The sequence below is a fragment of the Dendrobates tinctorius genome, unplaced genomic scaffold (assembly GCF_039654945.1).
Source record: "Dendrobates tinctorius isolate UK_male_01 unplaced genomic scaffold, ASM3965494v1 ptg000024l, whole genome shotgun sequence".
NCBI classification, from domain to species: domain Eukaryota; kingdom Metazoa; phylum Chordata; class Amphibia; order Anura; family Dendrobatidae; genus Dendrobates; species Dendrobates tinctorius.
This window is the reverse complement of record NW_027361692.1, coordinates 12,865,375-12,891,533: the sequence shown is the minus strand read 5'-3', so window position 1 is coordinate 12,891,533 and position 26,159 is coordinate 12,865,375.

Here is a 26,159-nt window from a genome sequence, read left to right as displayed (position 1 = left end):
TCCACCACCACTTCAACACCAGGGTGAACGTATTCAGTCATGCTCCGGCCACTCTATGTTTTGGCAGGGGTGTTATTAATCAGGCCTTCTTCCATGTCTGATCATCCACCACCACTAGATCAAAAGGGTTTACGTGTTCCGCGCAGCTACAGCCAGTGACGCATTATTAACAAGGGTGGGTGGTTAGGCTGTGCGTAAAATACTTGTTCTGAAAAAGGTTGAGGTGTACCCCACAGGGGAAATGTTTGCCAGCTCATATACAAAGTGTATGGGCATTCCAAGTCTAGGAGACCCGCTCCTAGAAATTGGGCCCATTTTTTAATCAGGCCTTCCTCCACGTCTGGTCATCCACTGCTACTAGATCAAAAGGGTATACGTGTTCCATGCAGCTACAGTCAGTGTTGCATTATTAACAAGGGTGGGTGGTTAGGCTGTGTGTAAAAGACTTGTTCTGAAAAGGTTGAGGTGTACCTCACAGGGGAAATGTTTGCACAAAGTGTATGGGCATTCCAAGTCTAGGAGACCCGCTCCTTTTTAATGGGACATTTTTTGTTAAGAGGCCCTCCTCCCTGTTTTTCCAAGGGGGAATTTGAGTTATTGGGGTGCATATGACTTGGTAGCAGGGCAGGCCTTGCAGTCAATGCATAAGAAAACAGAATGGGAGTACAAAATGAATAATGTGAAGTGGATTTTCCTGGGTCCATCCAGTACCTGGGTTCAAAGGCTTATTGGGGTGCATATGACTTGGTAGCAGGGCAGGCCTTGCAGTCAATGTATAAGATAACAGAATGGGAGTACAAAATGAATAATGTGAAGTGGATTTTCCTGGGCCCATCCAGTACCTGGGTTCAAGAGAAAAAGGATTCCAAAAGATATACATAAACTGGAGCAGTGGGCAGCAACTAACAGAATGGTTATTAACAGGGATAAATGCAAAGTACTACATCTGGGCAATAAAAATGAATAAAGCATTTACAGAATGGGAGGAATATCGCTAAGCAACAGCACATGTGACAAAGACTTGGGTATACTAATAGATCATAAACTGAACATGAGTTAACAGTGTGATGCAGCAGCAAAAAAGGCAAATGCAATTCATGGATGTATTAACAGAAACATACAGTCTAGATCACGTGAAGTCATTATTGCCCTCTACTCCTCTTTGGTCAGATCTCATCTGGAATGCTGAGTCCAGTTTTGGGCACTACATTTTAAAAAAGACACCAACAAACTGGAGCAAGTTCAGAGAAGAGCAACCAGAATGTTTTTCGGTCTGCAAACCATGTCCTATGAGGAATGATTACAGGATTTGGGAATGTTTAGCTTGCAAAAAAGAAGACTGAGAGGAGACTTAATATCTGTCTACAAATATCTCAAAAGCTGTCACATGGTAGAAGGATCATCTTTAGTCTCATTTGCTCAAGGAAAGACTAGCTGCAATGGGATGAAACTGAATGGGAGGAGACACAGATTAGATAATAGAAAAAACTTTTTGACAGAGTGATCAATGAGTGGAACAGGCTGCCACAAGAGGTGGTGAATTCTCCTTCCATGGAAGTCTTCAAACAGAGGCTGGGCACTAGAGTGGAGCGAAACGGGTCGAAAAATTTCAAAAGTCGCCGACTTTTGGCAAAGTCGGGTTTCATGAAACGAAACCCGACCATAGGATGAGGTCGGCCACGAGGTCGGCGACTTACGCGCCAAAGTCGCGTTTCAAAAGTTTGTTTTGCGCTCTTTTTCAGCCAATCAGGATCCACGGACACTGTGGGCAACGTGATGACATAGACAGGGGTCACCACCATCTTTCAGAAGGGCATGCAAGTGATTGGCTTGCTTTGGTGGGCGTCACAGGGGTTATAAAAGGGCGTGCACGCCGACCGCCATCTTACTTCTGCCGATCTTAGCATAGGGAGAGGTTGCTGATTCTGTAGGGAGAGCGTTAGGCAGGGAAGAAGAAAAAAAGAACTGCTTCTGCTGCTAGCGATTTTGCCTGTACAACACACCAGTCACTGTGTGTGCAGTGCAAGGGGAGGCTATATTGTGGTGGATCAGCAGCGTTGGTTGTTAGGCTGCCTTCTAAGGCTTCCTGACAGCTGCATTGCTGTTTACCCACTGCTCTGCAAACTGCTTTTTTAAAAGCAATCCCAATTTTTTTTTTGTCCTGCTGAGGTACTGAGCGTACATTTTTTCACACCATACAGCGTCAGTGGGCCTCACACAATCCAAAAGTGTCCAGTGTCCACTAGTGTCTGCAGAAATTCAAAATCTCCCTTATCCTGTAGTCACTTTTTTCACACCTGTGCCATCGAGCCTGTGACATAGCGCTCTGATATTCAGTGGGCCTCACACAATCCAAAAGTGTCCAGTGTCCACTAGTGTCTGCAGAAATTCAAAATCTCCCTTATCCTGTAGTCACTTTTTTCACACCTGTGCCATCGAGCCTGTGACGTAGCGCTCTGATATTCATTGGGCCTCACACAATCCAAAAGTGTCCAGTGTCCACTAGTGTCTGCAGAAATTCAAAATCTCCCTTATCCTGTAGTCACTTTTTTCACACCTGTGCCATCGAGCCTGTGACATAGCGCTCTGATATTCAGTGGGCCTCACACAATCCAAAAGTGTCCAGTGTTCACTAGTGTCTGCAGAAATTCAAAATCTCCCTTATCCTGTAGTCACTTTTTTCACACCTGTGCCATCGAGCCTGTGACATAGCGCTCTGATATTCAGTGGGCCTCACACAATCCAAAAGTGTCCAGTGTCCACTAGTGTCTGCAGAAATTCAAAATCTCCCTTATCCTGTAGTCACTTTTTTCACACCTGTGCCATCGAGCCTGTGACATAGCGCTCTGATATTCAGTGGGCCTCACACAATCCAAAAGTGTCCAGTGTCCACAAGTGTCTGCAGAAATTCAAAATCTCCCCTGTCCTATAGACACCTTGTAACTTGTTTTACATTACTATATAGTTTGTTGGATTTTGTCTACATTTCTACCAAAAATGAGGAAGGCTGGTGGAAGAGGCCGTGGAATTGGGCGGGGGTTGGCAGCTGGTAATGATGGTGTTGGTGGTGGATCTGATGGTAGTGGCAAAAGCAAAATAGGACCGAATGCAGGAGGTGTTGATCCTGCGTCATCGTCTGGCTCCACAAGGCCTCGAAGGCTTAGTTTTCTAGGAGTTGGCAAACCGCTTTTAAAGCCAGAGCATCAGGAAAAAGTTTTGTCTTACATTGCTGACTCAGCCTCCAGCTCTATCGCCTCCTCTTCTGATGTTGTAAAAAATAAAAGCACTGAGTCGTCATTGGAGGCTCATGTTCATGAACCACACCTTTCCTTGTGTCCTTCACCCCAACCAAGATTGAAGGATGACGCAGGCCATACTACTGATTACTCCATGGAGCTGTTTTCACATACCATGCCTGGATTATCAAGTGAAATGGTGAATTACCCAGGCCAAGATGAATCTGACATGGAGTGCACTGATGCACAGCCGCTGATAGATGATTCTGCTGGTACATTCACTCAGAGCACTACATTGTCTTCGCAGTGTACAGAGCCAGATTCTGACCCTAATGAGACTCAGGTGCCCCTTCCCGCACACTATACCACCATACACGGTGACACAGAGGAAGGTGCACATGAAATTGAAGAGGAGGTGATGGATGACCCAGTTGTTGACCCAGATTGGCATCCATTGGGGGAAGAGGGTGCTGCTTCCAATAGCTCAGATGAGGAGCATCCACAGCAGACATCGACATCGCAACAGCTGTTATCTGGCAGGCCCGGAGCACTCCAAAGACAGGTTCCAAAAATCAAAAGAGTTGCTGGACAGCTTGTCCAGACGGTCAAAAGATCACAGCGTGCTAGGCCGCAAAATGTCTGCCAAAGTAGGAAGAGTGCAGTGTGGCACTTTTTTGAACAAAATCCTCATGATCAGGCCAAGGTTATCTGTAAGAAGTGCGCAAAGACCTTTAGCCGAGGGAAAAATCTGAAAAATTTGAATACCAGTTGCATGCTTAGACATTTAACCAGCATGCACTTGCAAGCGTGGACACAACACCAAACCTCAAGTGCCACATGTGCAACTGATCACAAAGAAGGTAGTCAACAACGCTACATTGTTTCCCCCACTGTAAGCCCACCGGTTAGCACAGCAGCAAATGTTGAGGTGTCGTTGCAAGGCCACAGCAGTCAGGGAATCCCACTGTTATATCAACAAAATACTGAATCTAGGCCATCAGAAAGAACACCAACTCCATCACCATCATCAACCCTCTCTCAGTCCGCCGTGTCCAAGGCTACTTCCACCATATGCAGCTCTCAAGTCCAGCTCACCCTCCCAGACACTATGAGTAGGTCAAGAAAGTACTCAGTCTCTCATCCGCGTACACTGGGTTTGAACGCCCACATTGCCAAACTAATCTCGTTTGAGATGATGCCTTATCGGTTGGTGGAAAGCGTAGCTTTCCGCGAACTCATGGCCTATGCAGTACCACGCTATGACCTACCCAGTCGCCACTTCTTCTCTCGCAAAGCCATCCCAGCCCTCCACCATCATGTAAAAGACCGCATTGTCCATGCACTCAAGCCGTCAGTGAGTGGAAAGGTGCACCTCACAACTGATGCATGGTCCAGTCGGCATGGCCAGGGCCGTTACGTGTCCATCACTGCGCACTGGGTTAATGTGGTGGATGCAGGGTCCACAGGGGACAGCGGTGGTGGGACAGTGCTGCCTAGCCCACGGTATAGGAAACAGTTGGCTGTAGGCGTTCGACCCTCCTCCTCCTCCTCCTCCAGAAGCGAAAGCTCGTCCACAGAGCGCAGTCGTACGAGCACTCCATCTGCAGCTGCCACTGTTGCACACGAGGTGTCCCCCTATCGAGCAGCTAGTGGAAAGCGTCAGCAGGCTGTGTTGCAGATGATGTGTTTGGGCGACAGACACACCGCCGAGGTGCTGGCCAAGTACTTGAAGTGACAAACTGAGTCATGGCTGGGCAGTGTACATCTTGAGGCAGGCAAGGTAGTTAGTGATAACGGCCGTAATTTTGTGGCAGCCATAGCCCTTTCAAAACTCAGCCACATACCTTGCTTGGCTCACACCTTGAACCTGGTGGTGCAGTGCTTCCTCAAAAATTATCCAGAGTTAACAGCCCTGCTCCAGAAGGTGCGAAGACTGTGCGCGCACATCCGCCGGTCGCCTGTACACTCCGTTCGTATGCAGAAGCTGCAGCGATTGCTCCACCTTCCCAACCACCGCCTCATTATCGACATTGCAACAAGGTGGAACTCCACCCTGCACATGGTGGAGCGGCTGTGCGAGCAGAGGCAGGCCATAATGCATTTGTGGGAGGATACACGGCCAGGCACTTTGAGAGCAGACATGGAGTTGACAGGTGTGCAGTGGTCGAAGCTGAAAGACCTCTGTAAAGTCCTTCAATGTTTTGAGGAATGCGCACGGCTGGTAAGCGCAGACGATGCCAACCTAAGCATGAGCATCCCACTTATGCGTCTGCTCATGCAAACTTTGACGCACCTTAAGGAGCAGGCGTCTGCAGCCAATGTTGATGAGGAGGAAGAGGAGGAGGGAATCCTTGATGACATTCAGCCATTGTCTGCTCAGGGACCTCTCCTGGACGAGGTGGAGGAAGAAGAGGAGGAGGAGGATGATGATGGGGATGATTACTTAGGGGAGGAGGATGCATCTCGTGGGGCAAGTGAAAATGTTGGTGTGGCAAGGTCTGGTACAGGGTTTGTGCGTGACTGGAGGGATGTGGATTTGCCAGAAAGTGCTCCTCCAACCAGCACTCGCAGTGCATCATTGACACCGGGAACATTGGCCCACATGTCAGATTATGCCTTGCAGATCCTAAAAAGGGACCCCCGCATTGCCAAAATGATGAACGATGACAACTACTGGTTGGCCAGCATCCTGGATCCACGCTATAAAGGCAAATTACAAAACATCATGCCACAGGAGAACCTTGACCTAATATTGGCTAATAAACAAGCAACTCTGGTAAATCGGTTGCTTGAGGCATTCCCAGCACACAGCAGCGGTGATGGTTCTCACACGAGCCGTACGGGCCGGGGACAGCTTGGCAGAGGTGTTCATGGTGCACTCAGCAGAAGTGGCGTTGGAGACAGGGGTTTCATGACAATGTTGTGGACTGATTTTTCACAGACCGCTCACACAACTGGTAATACTGCATCGATGGAAAGTGACAGGAGACAGCAGTTGTCAACTATGGTTACAAACTACTTTTCCTCCCATATCGATGTTCTCCCACACAGGTCATTCCCCTTTGACTATTGGGCCGCTAAACTGGACACCTGGCCTGAATTGGCACAATATGCCTTACAGGAGCTCGCTTGCCCAGCTGCAAGTGTGCTATCGGAAAGAGTCTTCAGTGCAGCTGGATCAATCCTGACAGAAAAAAGGACCCGTCTGTCAACCCAAAATGTGGATGATCTAACCCTCATTAAAATGAACCATGCATGGGTTTCCAAGGATTTTGTCCCACCTTCTCCTGATGGCACATAGGGTGACAGAAAAATGGCATGCTTTGGTCCACCTCTTCCTGGGACTTGACCTATTTCGCCTTTTGCATCAGCTGAATGTCCAACATCAACATATGCCACTTTCTAAAACTCCCTAACTGTGCTGCCTCCCCCCCCATGGCCGGGGTCACCACCTAGCGCACGACACCGTGCGAGTGCCGTTGCCCTGGACAGGTGGGTAGGCCGACTCTTGGGCGCGGGCACTGACACAGGGTCCCTCATAGTGCAATCAAGTGTCTGACGGTGGTGGTGCACACCCGCCGTCAGACACACCGCCGTACTATGAGGGGCCCAGTGCCAGTACCGACGCCCACGAGTGGGCCCCCCTTGCTTGGGCAGGGCCCTAGCATTTGCAATCTTTACCTCTCCCTGCTCCTCCGCTGTGTAGTCTGGGCCGTCAAATCCATACTGTGCCTGACACCGTCTGAGCCTGACTCCTGATGTATCGACATATATTTTGAATGTGTACGCTATCCATACATGTTATCCGGGGATACGGTACCCTTTCTCACCTTTGTGCAATCACGTGCAATCCATACTGGGCCTAACACCGTCTGAGCCTGCCTCCTGATGTATAGACATATATTTTGAATGTGTACGCTATCCATACATGTTATCCGGGGATACGGTACCCTTTCTCACCTTTGTGCAATCACGTGCAAGCCATACTGGGCCTAACACCGTCTGAGCCTGCCTCCGGATGTATAGACATATCTTTTGAATGTGTACGCTATCCATACATGTTATCCGGGGATACGGTACCCTTTCTCACCTTTGTGCAATCACGTGCAAGCCATACTGGGCCTAACACCGTCTGAGCCTGCCTCCTGATGTATAGACATATATTTTGAATGTGTACGCTATCCATGCATGTTATCCTGGGATACGGTACCCTTTCTCACCTTTGTGCAATCACGTGCAAGCCATACTGGGCCTAACACCGTCTGAGCCTGCCTCCTGATGTATAGACATATATTTTGAATGTGTACGCTATCCATACATGTTATCCTGGGATACGGTACCCTTTCTCACCTTTGTGCAATCACGTGCAAGCCATACTGGGCCTAACACCGTCTGAGCCTGCCTCCTGATGTATAGACATATATTTTGAATGTGTACGCTATCCATACATGTTATCCTGGGGTACGGTACCCTTTCTCACCTTTGTGCAATCATATGTAATCCATACTGGGCGTGAGAGCGGCTGGCGAGTTGTTAAGCAAGCTACAGCACCTGTGGTTTGCACACGTAAGTTTTTCATTTTTTCAGGAATGACGGTTAGGCCTAATTCCGGAACTGCGGTTGACCTGCACTTACTGGGAAATCATCGTTCGCGGGTAATAATTGTAATCAGTGATCCCCATCACTAACGTTGTTCAGCTGGTTATCTGCACCTGTAAGCGACAAACGCTGGCCTTTTCAGTGTAGCGCACATGCAGCCACGGACATGTAAGGGCATGACACACCAGTTATTGGCGAATCTCATGTGCCAGAGCCTCACGTGTCCCTCTAGTAAGCCGGACTCGGACCGCGGGGCATGACGGAGTCTCGTTCGTTAACGGAATTAAGCTTGCAATGTGTGCATCTGTTCTGTAGCTGGCATGGTTGAGGTTTCCCAGGTGGAGTCCTTCTGGACATTCCTTTAAGGTTCAGCTTTGTAACCATACTGCCCACGTAAAACAAACACTTTTCCTTTCAAGAACGCTGTTTGGAGGGTCATGACTCGTGGGAATAACGCCACCCAATCAGTTAACCTGCTAGAGAGATCCTTCGTTGCTCCCAAGCATGACATCACACTCCCTAGGAGGAAGGTAATGCCACTGTGGCGACCGTACTCCTGAGGGCGACACAAGTGCACTGATGCCCAGCCACTGCTCGATGAATCTGCTGGTGCATTGACCCAGACCACTACATTCCCCTCGCATGCTACACGGCCTGAATCTGACCCTGATGAAACTCAGGTTACCCTTCCCATATACAGTTCCATCTTACACGGTGACAAAGAGGAAGCTGCAGATGAAAGTGCAGGTTCGGCCCACCCGCCATCAGACACACCACCGTACTATCAGGGGCCCTGTGCCAGTGCCGTCGCCAACGAGTGGGCCCCCCTGCTTGCTCAGGATCACAGCACTTGCAAGGGTGAAATACTGTGCAGTGAGATGGAAGATGGGGACGACGAGGAGTCCAGACTAGTACAGGGATTCCCTAGCGAGGAGACTTATTTGATTGTTTTCAATGTTGGGACAGCAATTTTTGGGGAGCACTATACTCTGGAGAATGATAGATGGGGCCCACCATACACTGGAACATTCCAAAGGTGGACATCAGACACTGGAGCAGCATTTACAGGGCCCATTATACACTAGAGCATTAGAAATGGGGCCCATTATGTTTGCAGCATTATTTGGGCCCATAAGACAGTGGAGCTTCATCCATGGGGACCAACATATACTGTAGCATTATGTGGAGCTCATCATATACTGTTTCAAACATTATATGGGACCAATGATTCTGTATGGAGAAATAGATGGGCCTCGTCATGAGATGTAAAAAGTGAAGTATTTTTCATTGTACTATACCGCTATTTCTCTGCCGTATCGGAGCATGATGAGTTGTGGTATTATGTGTTAAAGGGGCGCTCTTTCGCCCAGGGCACATGAAACCCTGGAGCCAGCCCTACCCCCCCACAACTTTAGCCAAATAACCCCCATTTTTCAGTGCGTAACTTGTATTATGAAGTTAATTAAGGTTGACAAGCTTACGTAAGAAGAATTGATGCTTTTGGCATTCAAATGGGCACTGTAGGTGTGTTTCCTGTCCTCCTCTCACTGCCGACTTTTATTCCCCATTGACTTACATTGGGTTTCGTGTTTCGGGACGACCCCGACTTTTCCCTATAATCGGCCGATCTTGCTCGACCCGACTTTTGGAAAAGTCGGGTTTCACGAAACGAAACTCGACCCTAAAAAACCGCTCAACTCTACTGGGCACACATCTGTCTGGGATGATTTGGTGAATCTTGCTTTGAGCAGGGAGTTGGACCAGATGACCCAGGAGGTCCCTATCAATTCTACCATTCTATGATTCCAATGAAGGAGTAGAACCATCTCAAGCAGGATCACAAGGAAATGGACAGCATATGACTTAAAAGTGTCTGAGCAAAGGGTCTGAATACTTATAATCATGTCATATTTCAGTTTTTCTTTTTTAATAAATTTACAAAAATGTCTACATTTCTGTTTTTTTCAGTCAAGATGGGGTGCAGAGTGTACATTAATGGAGAAAACAAATGATTTTTTTTTTTTAATTTACCAAATGGATGCAATGAAACAGAGGGAAAAATGTAAAGGGGTATGAATACTTTCAATACTTTCCGAAACCACTGTATATACCACAGTGTTCATTTCGTCTATATAGTGCAGTTTTCACAGCTGGCACGTGTTCACATTAGGAGTTGCTGATCAGTTTTTTTTGGCTTATTTAAGTAATACTGGATGCTGGCTGCCTCCAGTCTTATCTTGTACCCCTTCCATTTTGTCCTCCAGGTGCCGCAATCAGCTCTACCAGCCCATAAATTGTAGGCTGAGCCCAGTAGTGACATGTTTGTCCAAAGTTGTAGGCTGGCGGCCCGGAAGTAGCATGTAGTGTAGAGCAGGGACCCATTGATGGGCATACATGAATTGGCCAATTTGTGCGCTTAGGCTGGAGTCACACTAACCAGCGCAAAATACGCTCCGCAGTTTACATGCGTAATACGGATGAATGACCCCTAAATAGTGCTCCGTAGGTCATCCGTAAGCCAGGTGCGGTCGCGTATTTTGCGCAGGTCTGCATCCGTATGTAATCCGTATGGTATCCATATGCAATACGTATGGCGAGATTTTCTCGCAGCCTTGCAAAATGGACATTTAACGGTTTTGAGGCCTGCTAACAATTTAAATCATTAGCCTGCACCCTATTTATACACTCAGAAACAGGTGGCTGCCTCCATACTGTCCATTTGTGAGCTTGCTTTCACGAGGTGTGTTGTTGTTCTTTGTGCAACATGGCAGAGGGTTTGAGATTCAATACAACTGAGCAGGTTCTCTTTAACTGGCAATTGTCACGGCGCTTTGGGCAACCATACCCAGTGATAGTGGATCCGCGGAGGAGGAGACGCATGTAGGTCCATCCACTTTTGAGGCAACGACTCACAAGAGGTCATTTTCACCGCCTCTATTCTTCTCTGCGGGAGCATCCTGAGAAATTTTACCAGTACTGTCGCATGAGCATTTCCACATTTGATCGACTCTTGGAGACAGTGCGCCCTGGGATAACTTTTCAGGACACAAGGATGCGCAAAGCGATATCTGCACAGGAGCGACTTCTACTCACAATACGGTATGTACTACACAACCACATTCTCTGTGTTCATAATGTGTGTGCTAAAGTATGTTTTTTTGCCTTCTTGGACAAAGTTTTATGCCCTCATCTTACTCCAAATATGTTTCAACTTACACAACAGAATGTTAGCTCTAATATGTCCAGCATATCACTTAGTCATTGTGCAACCAAATATGTGTGTGTTATTCTATCTCAATTCCTCCCAAGTTTGGTCGGCATGTAACTGATGTTTTTGGGCTTTAGGCATTCTAAACTTATCAATTTATGTTGTTCTACAGCTTCCTGTCCACTGGCCTTTCTTATGCCGCCCTCCACCATGAGTTTCTCATTGGAAGATCAACCATTTCAGGCATAGTGAGATCTACATGTACAGAAATCTGGACAAGACTCCATCAAGTGGTCATGTCCGAGCCCAGGATGGAAGACTGCTTGAGGATATCAAGGGACTTTGAGAAGGACTGCCAGTTTCCAAATTGTATTGGGGCCCTGGATGGCAAACATATCCGGGTGCGTAAGCCGCCGAACTCTGGCTCCCAATTCTTCAATTATAAACAATACTTTTCTGTTGTATTGTTGGCTCTGGTAGACCCTCAATACAAGTTTATAATTGTTGACATTGGGGCCTATGGAAGGACGCGAGACTCTAGAGTCTTCAATACTTCCATAATGGCTCGGCGGCTACGCACCAACCAGTTGGATCTACCACCACCACGCCAGCTACCAGGCTCCCCTGAAGAATCAGTCCCTTATGTCCTTGTTGCAGATGAGGCCTTTCAGTTATCGCGCAATGTCATGAGGCCATATCCCCGGCGCAAACTTGACCACAGGTGCATAATTTTTAACTTGCGCCTATCACGTGCTAGGCGACTGGTGGAGTGTTCCTTTGGGATTCTTTGTGCCAAATGGCGGGTACTACAGTCTGCCATTCAGTTGAGTGAACAAAATGTGAATGAAGTTGTGAAAGCCTGTGTTGTTCTGCATAACTTTACCAGGATACATGATTGTTCCTCCTCTGATGGTGTTGTGCGTAGGCCGGACAATGTGCGCAGGGTGAGACCACCTATGAACCCTCAACGTAGACTGCTCTCTGGCCTCAAAGTGCGTGATATTTTCTCTAATTACTTTATCTCACCTGAGGGGGCAACTTCTTGGCAAGAGCATGCTGTGTCTATGTTATAATTTGTTTCTTTAAGTGTGTCTAAATATATATTACTCAACCCCTTATGATTCTATGACTGTTTCATTGCATTGGTTAGTGTATGTTAGTATGTTGTCAGGGTTTGTGAAAAATCACACAGAGACGTTAACTATAGTAGACAAATTTTTAGTTTTGCCTTTTTTTTGGGTTGCTTAAAGGCAAACATAATATTGCCATAAGAACATTTTGGCAATGGGCAAAATAACCCTTTGTGCCTTCTTTAACTTTTTTGAAAAGTAACATTACATAACAGAACCCAAAAAAAGATTAGGATAACAACATTGCTGCATGAGAATATTAAACTAGAAAGGAAAAAAATAGGTGAGCTCCATCACCAAAATTAATGCTAAAAGATAACAGTCACATTTCTTCATAATGTTTTCCAATCATAGAAATATTCCACCAAGGCTACCTCACGGCTTTCAGACAGATATTACCTGTCTGTAGAACAGAGAATATTTAAACATGCTATACTGGAAAGGATGAAAAAACAAAACTCACTTGTTAAGACATAGAGAGAGCGTGATATTCTGAAGGCTGGTCGCCTTGATTTGTTTTACTAGAGATTGCTAGCAAAAAAGTGACTACTTCACTAGTGCTGGCCTTTCCTAGGCATTAGCAAGTGAGTAGTGTATTTTCATACTTTCATTTTACAGTATAGGGGGTTGAAATATTCTGTTTTGTACACACATGTAATATCTGTCTGAAAGGCGTGAGGTAGCCTTGCCTGTCATGATGGATTCTTTCATATGATTGGAAAACATTGTGAACAGATTAGAATGTTAAATTAGGTAAAAAAGTTTGGTGATGGAGAACACCTGTTTTTTCCTTTCTATTTGGAGCACCAGTTAAACCGCACTGGACATCTCCGGACATCAGACTTATAAATCCTCATAGGTTGGGGAAGAGGAACGTGGAAGAGCAGCCTGTGGGTGCTGCTGGACACTGTGGCCAACATCGCCCTGTGTGGGGCCATACTGTTGCCCATGATGCTAGAATTGTCCAGCCTCGTGGGACTGTTGGGGATACTGGCCAGAGTAATGATGGTGAGGGGCATCTTGTTGACTGTGGCTCATACCCACCAAGATAGCCAGATCGTCCCCAACCAGGTTGGGACCAGCCTCCAACACTGGGTGGGTACAAGTGGCTATATTGGTGGGGTTGGCTAGAGGCTGACATTTGGGGCTGCTGAATAGAAGGTTGGGTAGTGGGAGGAAGGGGTTGAGGTGTTGGCCCACATATTAGGGGCTGTTCGGACCCTGCTTGAGCAAGCATCTGTGTGGATGGTCTCATGCGCATTAGATTTCGGGGGGAGAGCTGCCACCTCTCCAGATATTCAAATAGCTCATATGGGGTATTGGGGGGGTGCTTGCATCAAGCAGAATCAGAAAACATCCCCTAATACGGAGGCTGACCTCACGGGTAAGGGCACGGAGATAAAGGGTGAGGCTACATGCGTAGGCCTCCTCCCCATCATCTGTAGTTACTCTAGATAAATAATTGAGCACCCCTGTGTCCACATTGGTCCTGCTCTCTTGAATAGTGACCTGGTGCCTTCTTCGTGTTCGCCGTGATGTAAGAGCAGCCTGTGGGGAGGCCCTGATCTGGCCAGTTGGGCTGCTGCTCAAGTTGCCTGGCTCTTCCAGGATGGGTGATGGGGCAGCAGCAGACCTTCCTGGTGATGTTGTGTGTTGGGCAGCCATTGGGTTGTCCTGTGATGCCATCCTTCTTGTAGGGGGAGAAGATGGGCCAGCCACCTCATCCCCTACAGGATCTATTATGGGCTCTGCCTCTGAGGCCGTTCCTCGATCCGTAAGGTTGGATTGAGTTCTGCTATGAAATAGAACAGAGGCAAAAATACATCAATATTTTTGGCCCTGTAAAGTATTTGTGTAATGTGGTGTGAGGTATCTACTTACGGTCTCAGATCCAGAATTGGGGCGAGGAAGGACAGCTGGTCATAGTATATGTACTTCCTTTTAACATATCCAGCATCCCCACTCCTGGACCACTGCTGGCGTTCCCGGCGGTACTGGTCCCGGATGCTTCGCCAGCGTTTCATCACATCTTCCACTGCAATATGACAGGAAATATTGTCAAATTCACATATTTGAGAGGTCACATTTTCTACCAGTAGTCTAGGCATGGGGCCTTCTGGGGTGTGCTTTATACCCATGGTGGCATAAGTAATTGGGCAGATACACAGGGTATCTTTAGCTACACTTAATAATTGTTTTGTCTAGGAGGATGAGGAGCTTGTGGCCTAACCCCAAATTATGGCTGTGTGAAGCCACGTGTCACATCCAAATGTAACGGCCTCATGAGGCTAAAAGTACATGCACAGGAAGGGGGGTGCTGATTCCATATTCCTTTTTTGTTGCGCACTAAGGTTACTCATGTTTTGCGTTGTACTTACGAATTTTATGCTGCTCCTCACGTGGTCGGTCACAAAAGTCATGGTACATCTGGCGACAGATGCGCCTCCATGATGCCTCCTTTCTTGCCCGGTTTGCATAATTTGCATCGCGTTGGTCCCAGATTTCGGGACGCTCCTGCACCAGGACAATGAGCATCTCAACATTTATGTACGTGGACGCCATGCTGCTGCTGTACTCCGTGGAGGCGTACTTCCTGGATGTCTGGAGCGCTTTTTGAGCTCATTTGCATGTCTAGGCTTCCTGATGATGGATTGGCCCATTTCGTGTCAACAGCCAAAAGACCTGCGTATTGCTCGCAGGTCACACGTCTTGTCCGTGTGTAATCCGTATTTTTTGCGCGCCCATAGACTTGCATTGGCGTACTACGGGCGTAGTATGCTGACAATCGCAGCATGCTGCGATTGGCACGGAGCATAGGATACGGATGAGAAATATACGCCTGGTGCGAGTGACCCCATAGAAAATCATTTGTCCGTGTCTAATGCGTGCTTTTAGCGCCTCTCACTCGGACGTATTCCTCGCCAGTGTGACCCCGGCCTTAGAACCTTCATTTTTTCATCTATTACTGTAAGTAAAAAAAAAAGCTATGAAAAAAAATTTGCTAAATTGAATGTTTTTAATGTTTTTCTGTGTTTTCACATGGCCTAGATTCATGCACATGTGCTGCTGTGTTCTTTTTTGTCTACACATTGCAGTTTTCGCAGCTTGCACTTGTTCACATTAGGAGGTGCTGATCAGTTTTTTTGGCATATATATATGCCACAATAAACAGATTCCGACCTTATCTTTTGTAATCAATAATCTAATGAATGTGTGAATGGGACACAGTGAAGAGATAAGAGAGGAAGCAGGATCAGCTGTGACATCACCTATTGTGATTAGTGAATCCTGTGTTATCAGATGTGTATAGAGGAGTTACCACTAATTTTAATCCTGCCTCTGTTGATAAGGAGCCTGCTGAAAATTCCTTCTGAAATGACAGGAAGTATGAACCCAAATAAGCCCCAAGAGCTACTGATAAAATTGCAAGATTACTAATATTTCTTTTTCATGAAGAATGTAACATGAAAAGAACTCCAACATTACCAAACTTTAAAAAAATACATTGAACACAAAAGCCTGATTTAAACAATAGTTCATTTTCTAATGATAGCTACCTTATAACAAGTATAACACAGCGACTACTAAGAGCAATTTTCTGGTTTATGAGGAATCTGCCATCATAATATGCCATAATCGTGTTCATGACAATTTTAGCTATGATATTTTATATGAACCTAGCAATTCAATCTAGCTAATTATGAAAATTTGCATGTACAATAGTTTATCATTCAATTATCTACAAAGCTTGTAAATGTTTTTCTCCCAGGCAGACTAGAATATAGTATGCTTCCAGAATCACTATGCTTTTATATTTTGCACACACAAAAAATGCTAATCTCCTAATATTAATAATTCTTTAAGACATATGTTTTGGGTAAAACATACTTTATTCAACACATACACTTTCAGAAAATATTTGTCCATATTGAAAACTGCAATATTAGGCTAGTTTCACGCTAGCGTTTATTCGACGCAGCGCATGGCGCCGCTAAGCCCCGCCCCCTGCCGGCTCCCTGCCCGCCCCATCCGGTCATCGCCGCCTACTATCGCACATGGACGCTTGCAATCTGCCCACCCTATCTTTAGCATAGGGTGCGCAGATCATGCGCTGGCCGTGCACTAGTAGGATTTTGGAGTGCGCTACGCACTTTTGAAGGTGCGCCGTGCGCGCCGAAATGCAACATGCTGCCTTCGACGCGCACGGGCGCACCTTCAAAAGTGTGCAGCGCACGCCAAAATCCTACTAGCGCATGGCCAGCGCACGATCTGCGCACCCTATGCTAAAGATAGGGTGCGCAGATTGCAAGCGTCCATGTGCGATAGTAGGCAGCGATGACTAGATGGGGCGGGCAGGGAGCCAGCAGGGGGCGGGGCTTAGCGGCGCCGTGCGCTATGTCGAATAAACGCTAGTGTGAAACTAGCCTAAGAGGTTTTGGGGCAGATGAGTACTGCCCCATCCAGGATCTAGTTTGAAGTACTGGTTAGGAAGACTATTAGCTAGCATTTGCAATAGTCCTGGTATTCTGTGAATGATGGCATTCTTTGAACATTGTTGTATTTAATCACGGACAACCACACAAGTTAAGATGCTGTCAACTTTCATGTGTCTGAGCAACTGTTTAATTGGCCCTACTGTGCTGCTTAAGAGAGCACTGGCTCTTTTTCTTTTTGCTCCCTTTGTACTTTGCTTTTATAGTAATGTGATCTATTCCTCTTATATTTTAGTTCTATTTCATGGAAGAAAAAAAATGAAATATATCAACAGTTAATTAAAATAGCAATTTAGGGAGTATATCGTACCAGTGTGTCTCAGAAATGACACCTTAAGATGTTGCTTGGAGCGACTTTTGGAGTCAAAAATAGCAGAACTCTGTTTCCTCTTGTTACTGTTATTCTTAAAATGAAATCCTTAAAGAACAGTCTTCCTGGGAATACTATACACTAAAGATTCTCAGAACAAATTCCATTGTGCCCCAAATGTAGCATGAGGAGTAAAGCACATGATAAAATGTATATTTTTATCTTTTCCCATACTCCTTGCAAGGAAGATTTGCATTTTCTTGAAGGTCTTGTTCCATTTCATTCATTTGATGTTACCACAAAGCAGCACATAAAGTGTCATATTTTTTCCCATAGAATTGCTGTCATTTTGATGAATGCGTTTCAAATTGCTATGAAGCTTAGGTTGTATCTTTTAGACCCTACACAGAGGAACATGATTCAACTAGGTCATGTGCTCACCTGAATTAACATTTTCTACGAATGATGGCGTATGGTTTTCTGAAAATCATTTTGAAATAGGAGTCTTGCATAACTACAGCTTTCATTTATTCAATTCACTTATTTACTATGTCTGCAAATGGCTTGCACATTTGAGTCAGATTGTGGACGCTGCTCATGAAATGGTTAAACTCATGAATAACTAATCTGCAAATCAAAGCACACTGCAAGTTCGATTTGATGCAAAACATAATTTTATTCACAATTTAACATCTATACAGTGGGTACGGAAAGTATTCAGACCCCTTTAAATTTTTCACTCTTTGTTTCATTGCTGCCATTTGGTAAGTTCAAAAATGTTCATTTTTTCTCATTAATGTACACTCTGCACCCCATCTTGACTCAACAAAAAAACAGATATGTATAAATGTTTGCAAATTTATTAAAAAAGAACAACTAAACTATCATATGGTCATAAGTATTCAGACCCTTTGCTCAGACTCTCATATTTAAGTCACATGCTGTCCATTTCCTTGTGATCCTCCTTGTGATGATTCTACTCCTTCATTGCAGTCCAGTTGTGTTTAATTAAACTGATAGGACTTGATTTGGAAAGGCACACACCTGTCTATATAAGACCTCACAGCTCACAGTGCATGTCAGACCAAATGAGAATCATGAGGTCAAAGGAACTGGCTAAGGAGATCAGAGACAGAATTGTGGCAAGGCACTGATCTGGCCAAGGTTACAAAAGAATTTCTGCAGTACTCAAGGTACAGTGGCCTCCATAATCCTTAAATGGAAGAAGATTGGGACTACCAGAAGGCTTCCTAGACCTGGCCATCCAGCCAAACTGAGCTATTGTGGGAGAAGAACCATGGAGAGAGAGGTAAGGAGGAACCCCAAGATCACTGTGGCTGAGCTCCACAGATGCAGTAGGGAGATGGGGGACGTTCCACAAAGTCAACTATCAATGCAGCCCTCCATGAGTCGAGCCTTTATGGCAGAGTGGCCCGATGGGAGCCTCTCCTCAGTGCAAGACATATGAAAGCCCGCAGAGAGTTTGCTAAAAAACACATGATGGACCTCCAGACTATGAGAAATAAGGTTCTCTGGTCTGATTAAATGAAGACAGAACTTTTTGGTGATAATTCTAAGCGGTATGTGTGGAGAAAACCAGGCACTGCTCATCACCTGCCCAATACAATCCAAACAGTGAAACATGGTGGTGGCAGAATCATGCTATGGGGGTGTTTTTCAGCATTCCGGACAGAACAACTGGTTGCAATTGAAGGAAACATGAATGCGGCAGAGTACAGAGATATCCTGGATAAAAACCTCTTCCAGAGTGCTCTGGACCTCAGATTTGGCCAAAGGTTCACCTTCCAACAAGACAATAACCCTAAGGACACAGCTAAAATAACAAAGGAGTGGCTTCAGAACAACTGTGTGACCATTCTTGACTGGCCCAGCCAGAGCCCTGACCTAAACCCAATAGACCATCTCTGGAGAGACCTGAAAATGGCTGTCCACCAATGTTCACCATCCAACCTGACAGAACTGGAGAGGATCTGCAAGAAAGAATGGCAGAGGATCCCCAAATCCAGATGTGAAAACTTGTTGCATCATTCCCAAGAAGACTCATGGCTGTACTAGCTGAAAAGGGTGATTCTGCTCAATACTGAGCAAAGGGTCTGAATACTTATGAAGGCCATGTGATATTTCAGTTTTTCCTTTTTAATAATTTATAAAAAATTTCTACATTTCTGTTTTTTTAGTCAAGATGGGGTGCAGAGTGTACATTAATGAGAAAAAAAATGAACTTTTTTTGAATTTACCAAATGGCTGCAATGAAACAAAGAGTGAAAAATTTAAAGGGGTCTGAATACTTTCCGTACCCACTGTATCCCTAATGTCACTCTGTACACCATTCTAAAAACACGGACCACACATTTTGTCTAGTTTATTTCATTTTCTTCTGTCATCATCAATATAATGCTTTACTTTTGACAACAAGTGTGAACTGTCCTCTTGTCATAAACATTTATGACTAGAGTTGAGCGAAACGGGTAGAACAATTTCAAAAGTCGCCGACTTTTGGCAGCCGGGTTTCATGAAACGAAACCCGACCCTAGGATGAGGTCGGCCACGAGGTCGGCGACTTAAGCGCCAAAGTCGCGTTTCAAAAGTTTGTTTAGCGCTCTTTTTCAGCCAATCAGGATCCACGGACACTGTGGGCAACGTGATGACATAGGCAGGGGTCGCCACCATCTTTCAGAAGGGCATGCAAGTGATTGGCTTGCTTTGGTGGGCGTCACAGGGGTTATAAAAGGGAGTGCACGCCGACCGCCATCTTACTTCTGCCGATCTTAGCATAGGGAGAGGTTGCTGATTCTGTAGGGAGAGCGTTAGGCAGGGAAGAAGACAAAAAAACTGCTTCTGCTGCTAGCGATTTTGCCTGTGCAACACACCAGTCACTATGTGTGAAGTGCAAGGGGAGGCTATATTGTGGTGGATCAGCGGTGTTGGTTGTTAGGCTGCCTTCTAAGGCTTCCAGACAGCTGCATTGCTGTTTCCCCACTGCTCTGCAAACTGCTTTTTTAAAAGCAATCCCAATTTTTTTTTTGTCCTGCTAAGGTACTGAGCGTGCATTTATTCACACCATACAGCGGTGTACGCTCCTCACACAGTACCGTGTAACGGCTGTTATCACAGCCACAGTGAAGCTATCTGTGTGTCACTGTGGAGGACTTGTTCCGTTCTTACAGACCTACACTCTAGGGAGATTCCTATTCTGCCCAATTCTACAATTCACTTTTTTCACACCTGTGCCATCGAGCCTGTGACATAGCGCTCTGATATTCAGTGGGCCTCACACAATCCAAAAGTGTCCAGTGTCCACAAGTGTCTGCAGAAATTCAAAATCTCCCTTATCCTGTAGTCACTTTTTTCACACCTGCTGCATCGAGCCTGTGACATAGCGCTGTGATATTCATTGGGCCTCACACAATCCAAGTGTCCAGTGTCTGCAGAAATTCAAAATCTCCCTTATCCTGTAGTCACTTTTTTCACACCTGCTGCATCGAGCCTGTGACATAGTGCTCTGATATTCATTGGGCCTCACACAATCCAAAAGTGTCCAGTGTCTGCAGAAATTCAAAATCTCCCTTATCCTGTAGTCACTTTTTTCACACCTGCTGCATCGAGCCTGTGACATAGCGCTCTGATATTCATTGGGCCTCACACAATCCAAAAGTGTCCAGTGTCTGCAGAAATTCAAAATCTCCCTTATCCTGTAGTCACTTTTTTCACACCTGCTGCATCGAGCCTGTGACATAGCGCTCTGATATTCATTGGGCCTCACACAATCCAAAAGTGTCCAGTGTCCACAAGTGTCTGCAGAAATTCAAAATCTCCCTTATCCTGTAGTCACTTTTTTCACACCTGTGCCATCGAGCCTGTGACATAGCGCTGTGATATTCAGTGGGCCTCACACAATCCAAGTGTCCAGTGTCCACAAGTGTCTGCAGAAATTCAAAATCTCCCAGAAATTCAAAATCTCCCTTATCCTGTAGTCACTTTTTTCACACCTGTGCCATCGAGCCTGTGACATAGCGCTGTGATATTCAGTGGGCCTCACACAATCCAAGTGTCCAGTGTCCACAAGTGTCTGCAGAAATTCAAAATCTCCCTTATCCTGTAGTCACTTTTTTCACACCTGCTGCATCGAGCCTGTGACATAGCGCTGTGATATTCAGTGGGCCTCACACAATCCAAGTGTCCAGTGTCCACAAGTGTCTGCAGAAATTCAAAATCTCACAGAAATTCAAAATCTCCCTTATCCTGTAGTCACTTTTTTCACACCTGTGCCATCGAGCCTGTGACATAGCGCTGTGATATTCAGTGGGCCTCACACAATCCAAGTGTCCAGTGTCCACAAGTGTCTGCAGAAAATCTAAATCTCCCTTATCCTGTAGTCACTTTTTTCACACCTGTGCCATCGAGCCTGTGACATAGCGCTGTGATATTCAGTGGGCCTCACACAATCCAAGTGTCCAGTGTCCACAAGTGTCTGCAGAAAATCTAAATCTCCCTTATCCTGTAGTCACTTTTTTCACACCTGTGCCATCGAGCCTGTGACATAGCGCTGTGATATTCAGTGGGCCTCACACAATCCAAGTGTCCAGTGTCCACAAGTGTCTGCAGAAATTCAAAATCTCCCAGAAATTCAAAATCTCCCTTATCCTGTAGTCACTTTTTTCACACCTGTGCCATTGAGCCTGTGACATAGCTCTCTGATATTCAGTGGGCCTCACACAATCCAAAAGTGTCCAGTGTCCACTAGTGTGTGCAGAAAATCTAAATCTCCCCTGTCCTATAGACACCTTGTAACTTGTTTTACATTACTATATAGTTTGTTGGATTTTGTCTACATTTCTACAAAAAATGAGGAAGGCTGGTGGAAGAGGCCGTGGAATTGGGCGGGGGTTGGCAGCTGGTAATGATGGTGTTGGTGGTGGATCTGATGGTAGTGGCAAAAGCAAAATAGGACCGAATGCAGGAGGTGTTGAGCCTGTGTCATCGTCTGGCTCCATAAGGCTTCGAAGGCTTAGTTTTCTAGGAGTTGGCAAACCGCTTTTAACGCCAGAGCATCAGGAAAAAGTTTTGTCTTACATTGCTGACTCAGCCTCCAGCTCTATCGGCTCCTCTTCTGAAGTTGTAAAAAGTAAAAGCACTGAGTCGTCATTGGAGGCTCATGTTCATGAACCACACCTTTCCTTGTGTCCTTCACCACAACCACGATTGAAGGATGACGCAGGCCATACTACTGATTACTCCATGGAGCTGTTTTCACATACCATGCCTGGATTATCAAGTGAAATGGTGAATTACCCAAGCCAAGATGAATCTGACATGGAGTGCACTGATGCACAGCAGCTGATAGATGATTCTGCTGGTACATTCACTCAGAGCACTACATTGTCCTCGCAGTGTACAGAGCCAGATTCTGACCCTGATGAGACTCAGGTGCCCCTTCCCGCACACTATACCACCATACACGGTGACACAGAGGAAGGTGCACATGACATTGAAGAGGAGGTGATGGATGACCCAGTTGTTGACCCAGATTGGCATCCATTGGGGGAAGAGGGTGCTGCTTCCAATAGCTCAGATGAGGAGCATCCACAGCAGACATCAACATCGCAACAGCTGTTATCTGGCAGGCCCGGAGCACTCCAAAGACAGGTTCCAAAAATCAAAAGAGTTGCTGGACAGCTTGTCCAGAGGGTCAAAACATCACAGCGTGCTAGGCCGCAAAATGTCTGCCAAAGTAGGAAGAGTGCAGTGTGGCACTTTTTTGAACAAAATCCTCATGATCAGGCCAAGGTTATCGGTAAGAAGTGCGCAAAGACCTTTAGCCGAGGGAAAAATCTGAAAAATTTGAATACCAGTTGCATGCTTAGACATTTAACCAGCATGCACTTGCACCTCAAGTGCCACATGTGCAACTGATCACAAAGAAGGTAGTCAGCAACGTTACATTGTTTCCCCCACTGTAAGCCCACCGGTTAGCACAGCAGCAAATGTTGAGGTGTCGTTGCAAGGCCACAGCAGTCAGGGAATCCCACTGTTATATCAACGAAATACTGAATCTAGGCCATCAGAAAGAACACCAACTCCATCACCATCATCAACCCTCTCTCAGTCCGCCCTGTCCACCGCTACTTCTACCATATGCAGCTCTCAAGTCCAGCTCACCCTCCCAGACACTATGAGTAGGTCAAGAAAGTACTCAGTCTCTCATCCGCGTACACTGGGTTTGAACGCCCACATTGCCAAACTAATCTCGTTTGAGATGATGCCCTATCGGTTGGTGGAAAGCGCAGCTTTCCGCGAACTCATGGCCTATGCAGTACCACGCTATAACCTACCCAGTCGCCACTTCTTCTCTCGCAAAGCCATCCCAGCCCTCCACCATCATGTGAAAGACCGCATTGTCCATGTACTCAAGCAGTCAGTGAGTGGAAAGGTGCACCTCACAACTGATGCATGGTCCAGTCGGCATGGCCAGGGCCGTTACGTGTCCATCACTGCGCATTGGGTTAATGTGGTGGATGCAGGGTCCACAGGGGACAGCGGTGGTGGGACAGTGCTGCCTAGCCCACGGTATAGGAAACAGTTGGCTGTAGGCGTTCCACCCTCCTCCTCCTCCTCCTCCAGAAGCGAAAGCTCGTCCACAGAGCGCAGTCGTACGAGCACTCCATCTGCAGCTGCCACTGTTGCACACGAGGTGTCCCCCTATCGAGCAACTAGTGGAAAGCGTCAGCAGGCTGTGTTGCAGATGATGTGTTTGGGCGACAGACACACCGCCGAGGTGCTGGCCGAGTACTTGAAGCGACAAACTGCTTCATGGCTGGGCAGTGTACATCTTGAGGCAGGCAAGGTAGTTAGTGATAACGGCCGTAATTTTGTGGCAGCCATAGCCCTTTCAGCCACATACCTTGCTTGGCTCACACCTTGAACCTGGTGGTGCAGTGCTTCCTCAAAAATTATCCGGAGTTAACAGCCCTGCTCCATAAGGTGCGAAGACTGTGAGCGCACATCCGCCGGTCGCCTGTACACTCCGTTCGTATGCAGAAGCTGCAGTGATTGCTCCACCTTCCCAACCACCGCCTCATTATCGACATTGCAACAAGGTGGAACTCCACCCTGCACATGGTGGAGCGGCTGTGCGAGCAGAGGCAGGCCATAATGCATTTGTGGAAGGATACACGGCCAGGCACTTTGAGAGCAGACATGGAGTTGACAAGTGTGCAGTGGTCGAAGCTGAAAGACCTCAGTAAAGTCCTTCAGTGTTTTGAGGAATGCACACGGCTGGTAAGCGCAGATGACGCCATCCTAAGCATGAGCATCCCACTTATGCGTCTGCTCATGCAAACTTTGACGCACCTTAAGGAGCAGGCGTCTGCAGCCAATGTTGACGAGGAGGAAGAGGTGGAGGGAATCCTTGATGACATTCAGCCATTGTCTGCTCAGGGACCTCTCCTGGACGAGTTGGAGGATGATGATGGGGATGATTACTTAGGGGAGGAGGATGCATCTCGTGGGGCAAGTGAAAATGTTGGCGTGGCAAGGTCTGGTACAGGGTTTGTGCGTGACTGGAGGGATGTGGATTTGCCAGAAAGTGCTCCTCCAACCAGCACTCGCAGTGCATCATTGACACCGGGAACATTGGCCCACATGTCAGATTATGCCTTGCGGATCCTAAAAAGGGACCCCCGCATTGCCAAAATGATGAACGATGACGACTACTGGTTGGCCAGCATCCTGGATCCACGCTATAAAGGCAAATTACAAAACATCATGCCACAGGAGAACCTTGACCTAATATTGGCTAATAAACAAGCAACTCTGGTAAATCGGTTGCTTGAGGCATTCCCAGCACACAGCAGCGGTGATGGTTCTCACACGAGCCGTACGGGCCGGGGGCAGCTTGGCAGAGGTGTTCATGGTGCACACAGCAGAAGTGGCGTTGGAGACAGGGGTTTCATGACAATGTTGTGGACTGATTTTTCAAGTACCGCTCACACAACTGGTAATACAGCATTGATGGAAAGTGACAGGAGACAGCAGTTGTCAACTATGGTTACAAACTACTTTTCCTCCCATATCGATGTTCTCCCACACAGGTCATTCCCCTTTGACTATTGGGCCGCTAAACTGGACACCTGGCCTGAATTGGCACAATATGCCTTACAGGAGCTCGCTTGCCCAGCTGCAAGTGTGCTATCGGAAAGAGTCTTCAGTGCAGCTGGATCAATCCTGACAGAAAAAAGGACCCGTCTGTCAACCCAAAATGTGGATGATCTAACCTTCATTAAAATGAACCATGCATGGGTTTCCAAGGATTTTGTCCCACCTTCCCCTGATGACACATAGGGTGACAGAAAAATGGCTTGCTTTGGTCCACCTCTTCCTGGGACTTTACCTATTTCGCTTTTTGCATCAGCTGAATGTCCAACATCAGCATATGCCACTTTCTAAAACTCCCTAACTGTGCTGCCTCCCCCCCATGGCAGGGGTCACCACCTAGCGCACGACACCGTGCGAGTGCCGTTGCCCTGGACAGGTGGGTAGGCCGACTCTTGGGCGCGGGCACTGGCACAGGGTCCCTCATAGTGCAATCAAGTGTCTCTGATGGTGGTGGTGCACACCCGCCGTCAGACACACCGCCGTACTATGAGGGGCCCAGTGCCAGTACCGACGCCCACGAGTGGGCCCCCCTTGCTTGGGCAGGGCCCCAGCATTTGCAATCTTTACCTCTCCCTGCTCCTCCGCTGTGTAGTCTGGGCCGTCAAATCCATACTGTGCCTGACACCGTCTGAGCCTGCCTCCTGGTGTATTGACATATATTTTGAATGTGTACGCTATCCATACATGTTATCCGGGGATACGGTACACTTTCTCACCTTTGTGCAATCACGTGCAAGCCATACTGGGCCTAACACCGTCTGAGCCTGCCTCCTAATGTATAGACATATCTTTTGAATGTGTACGCTATCCATACATGTTATCCGGGGATACGGTACCCTTTCTCACCTTTGTGCAATCACTTGCAAGCCATACTGGGCCTGACACCGTCTGAGCCTGCCTCCTGATGTATAGACATATCTTTTGAATGTGTACGCTATCCATACATGTTATCTGGGGATACGGTACCCTTTCTCACCTTTGTGCAATCACTTGCAATCCATACTGGGC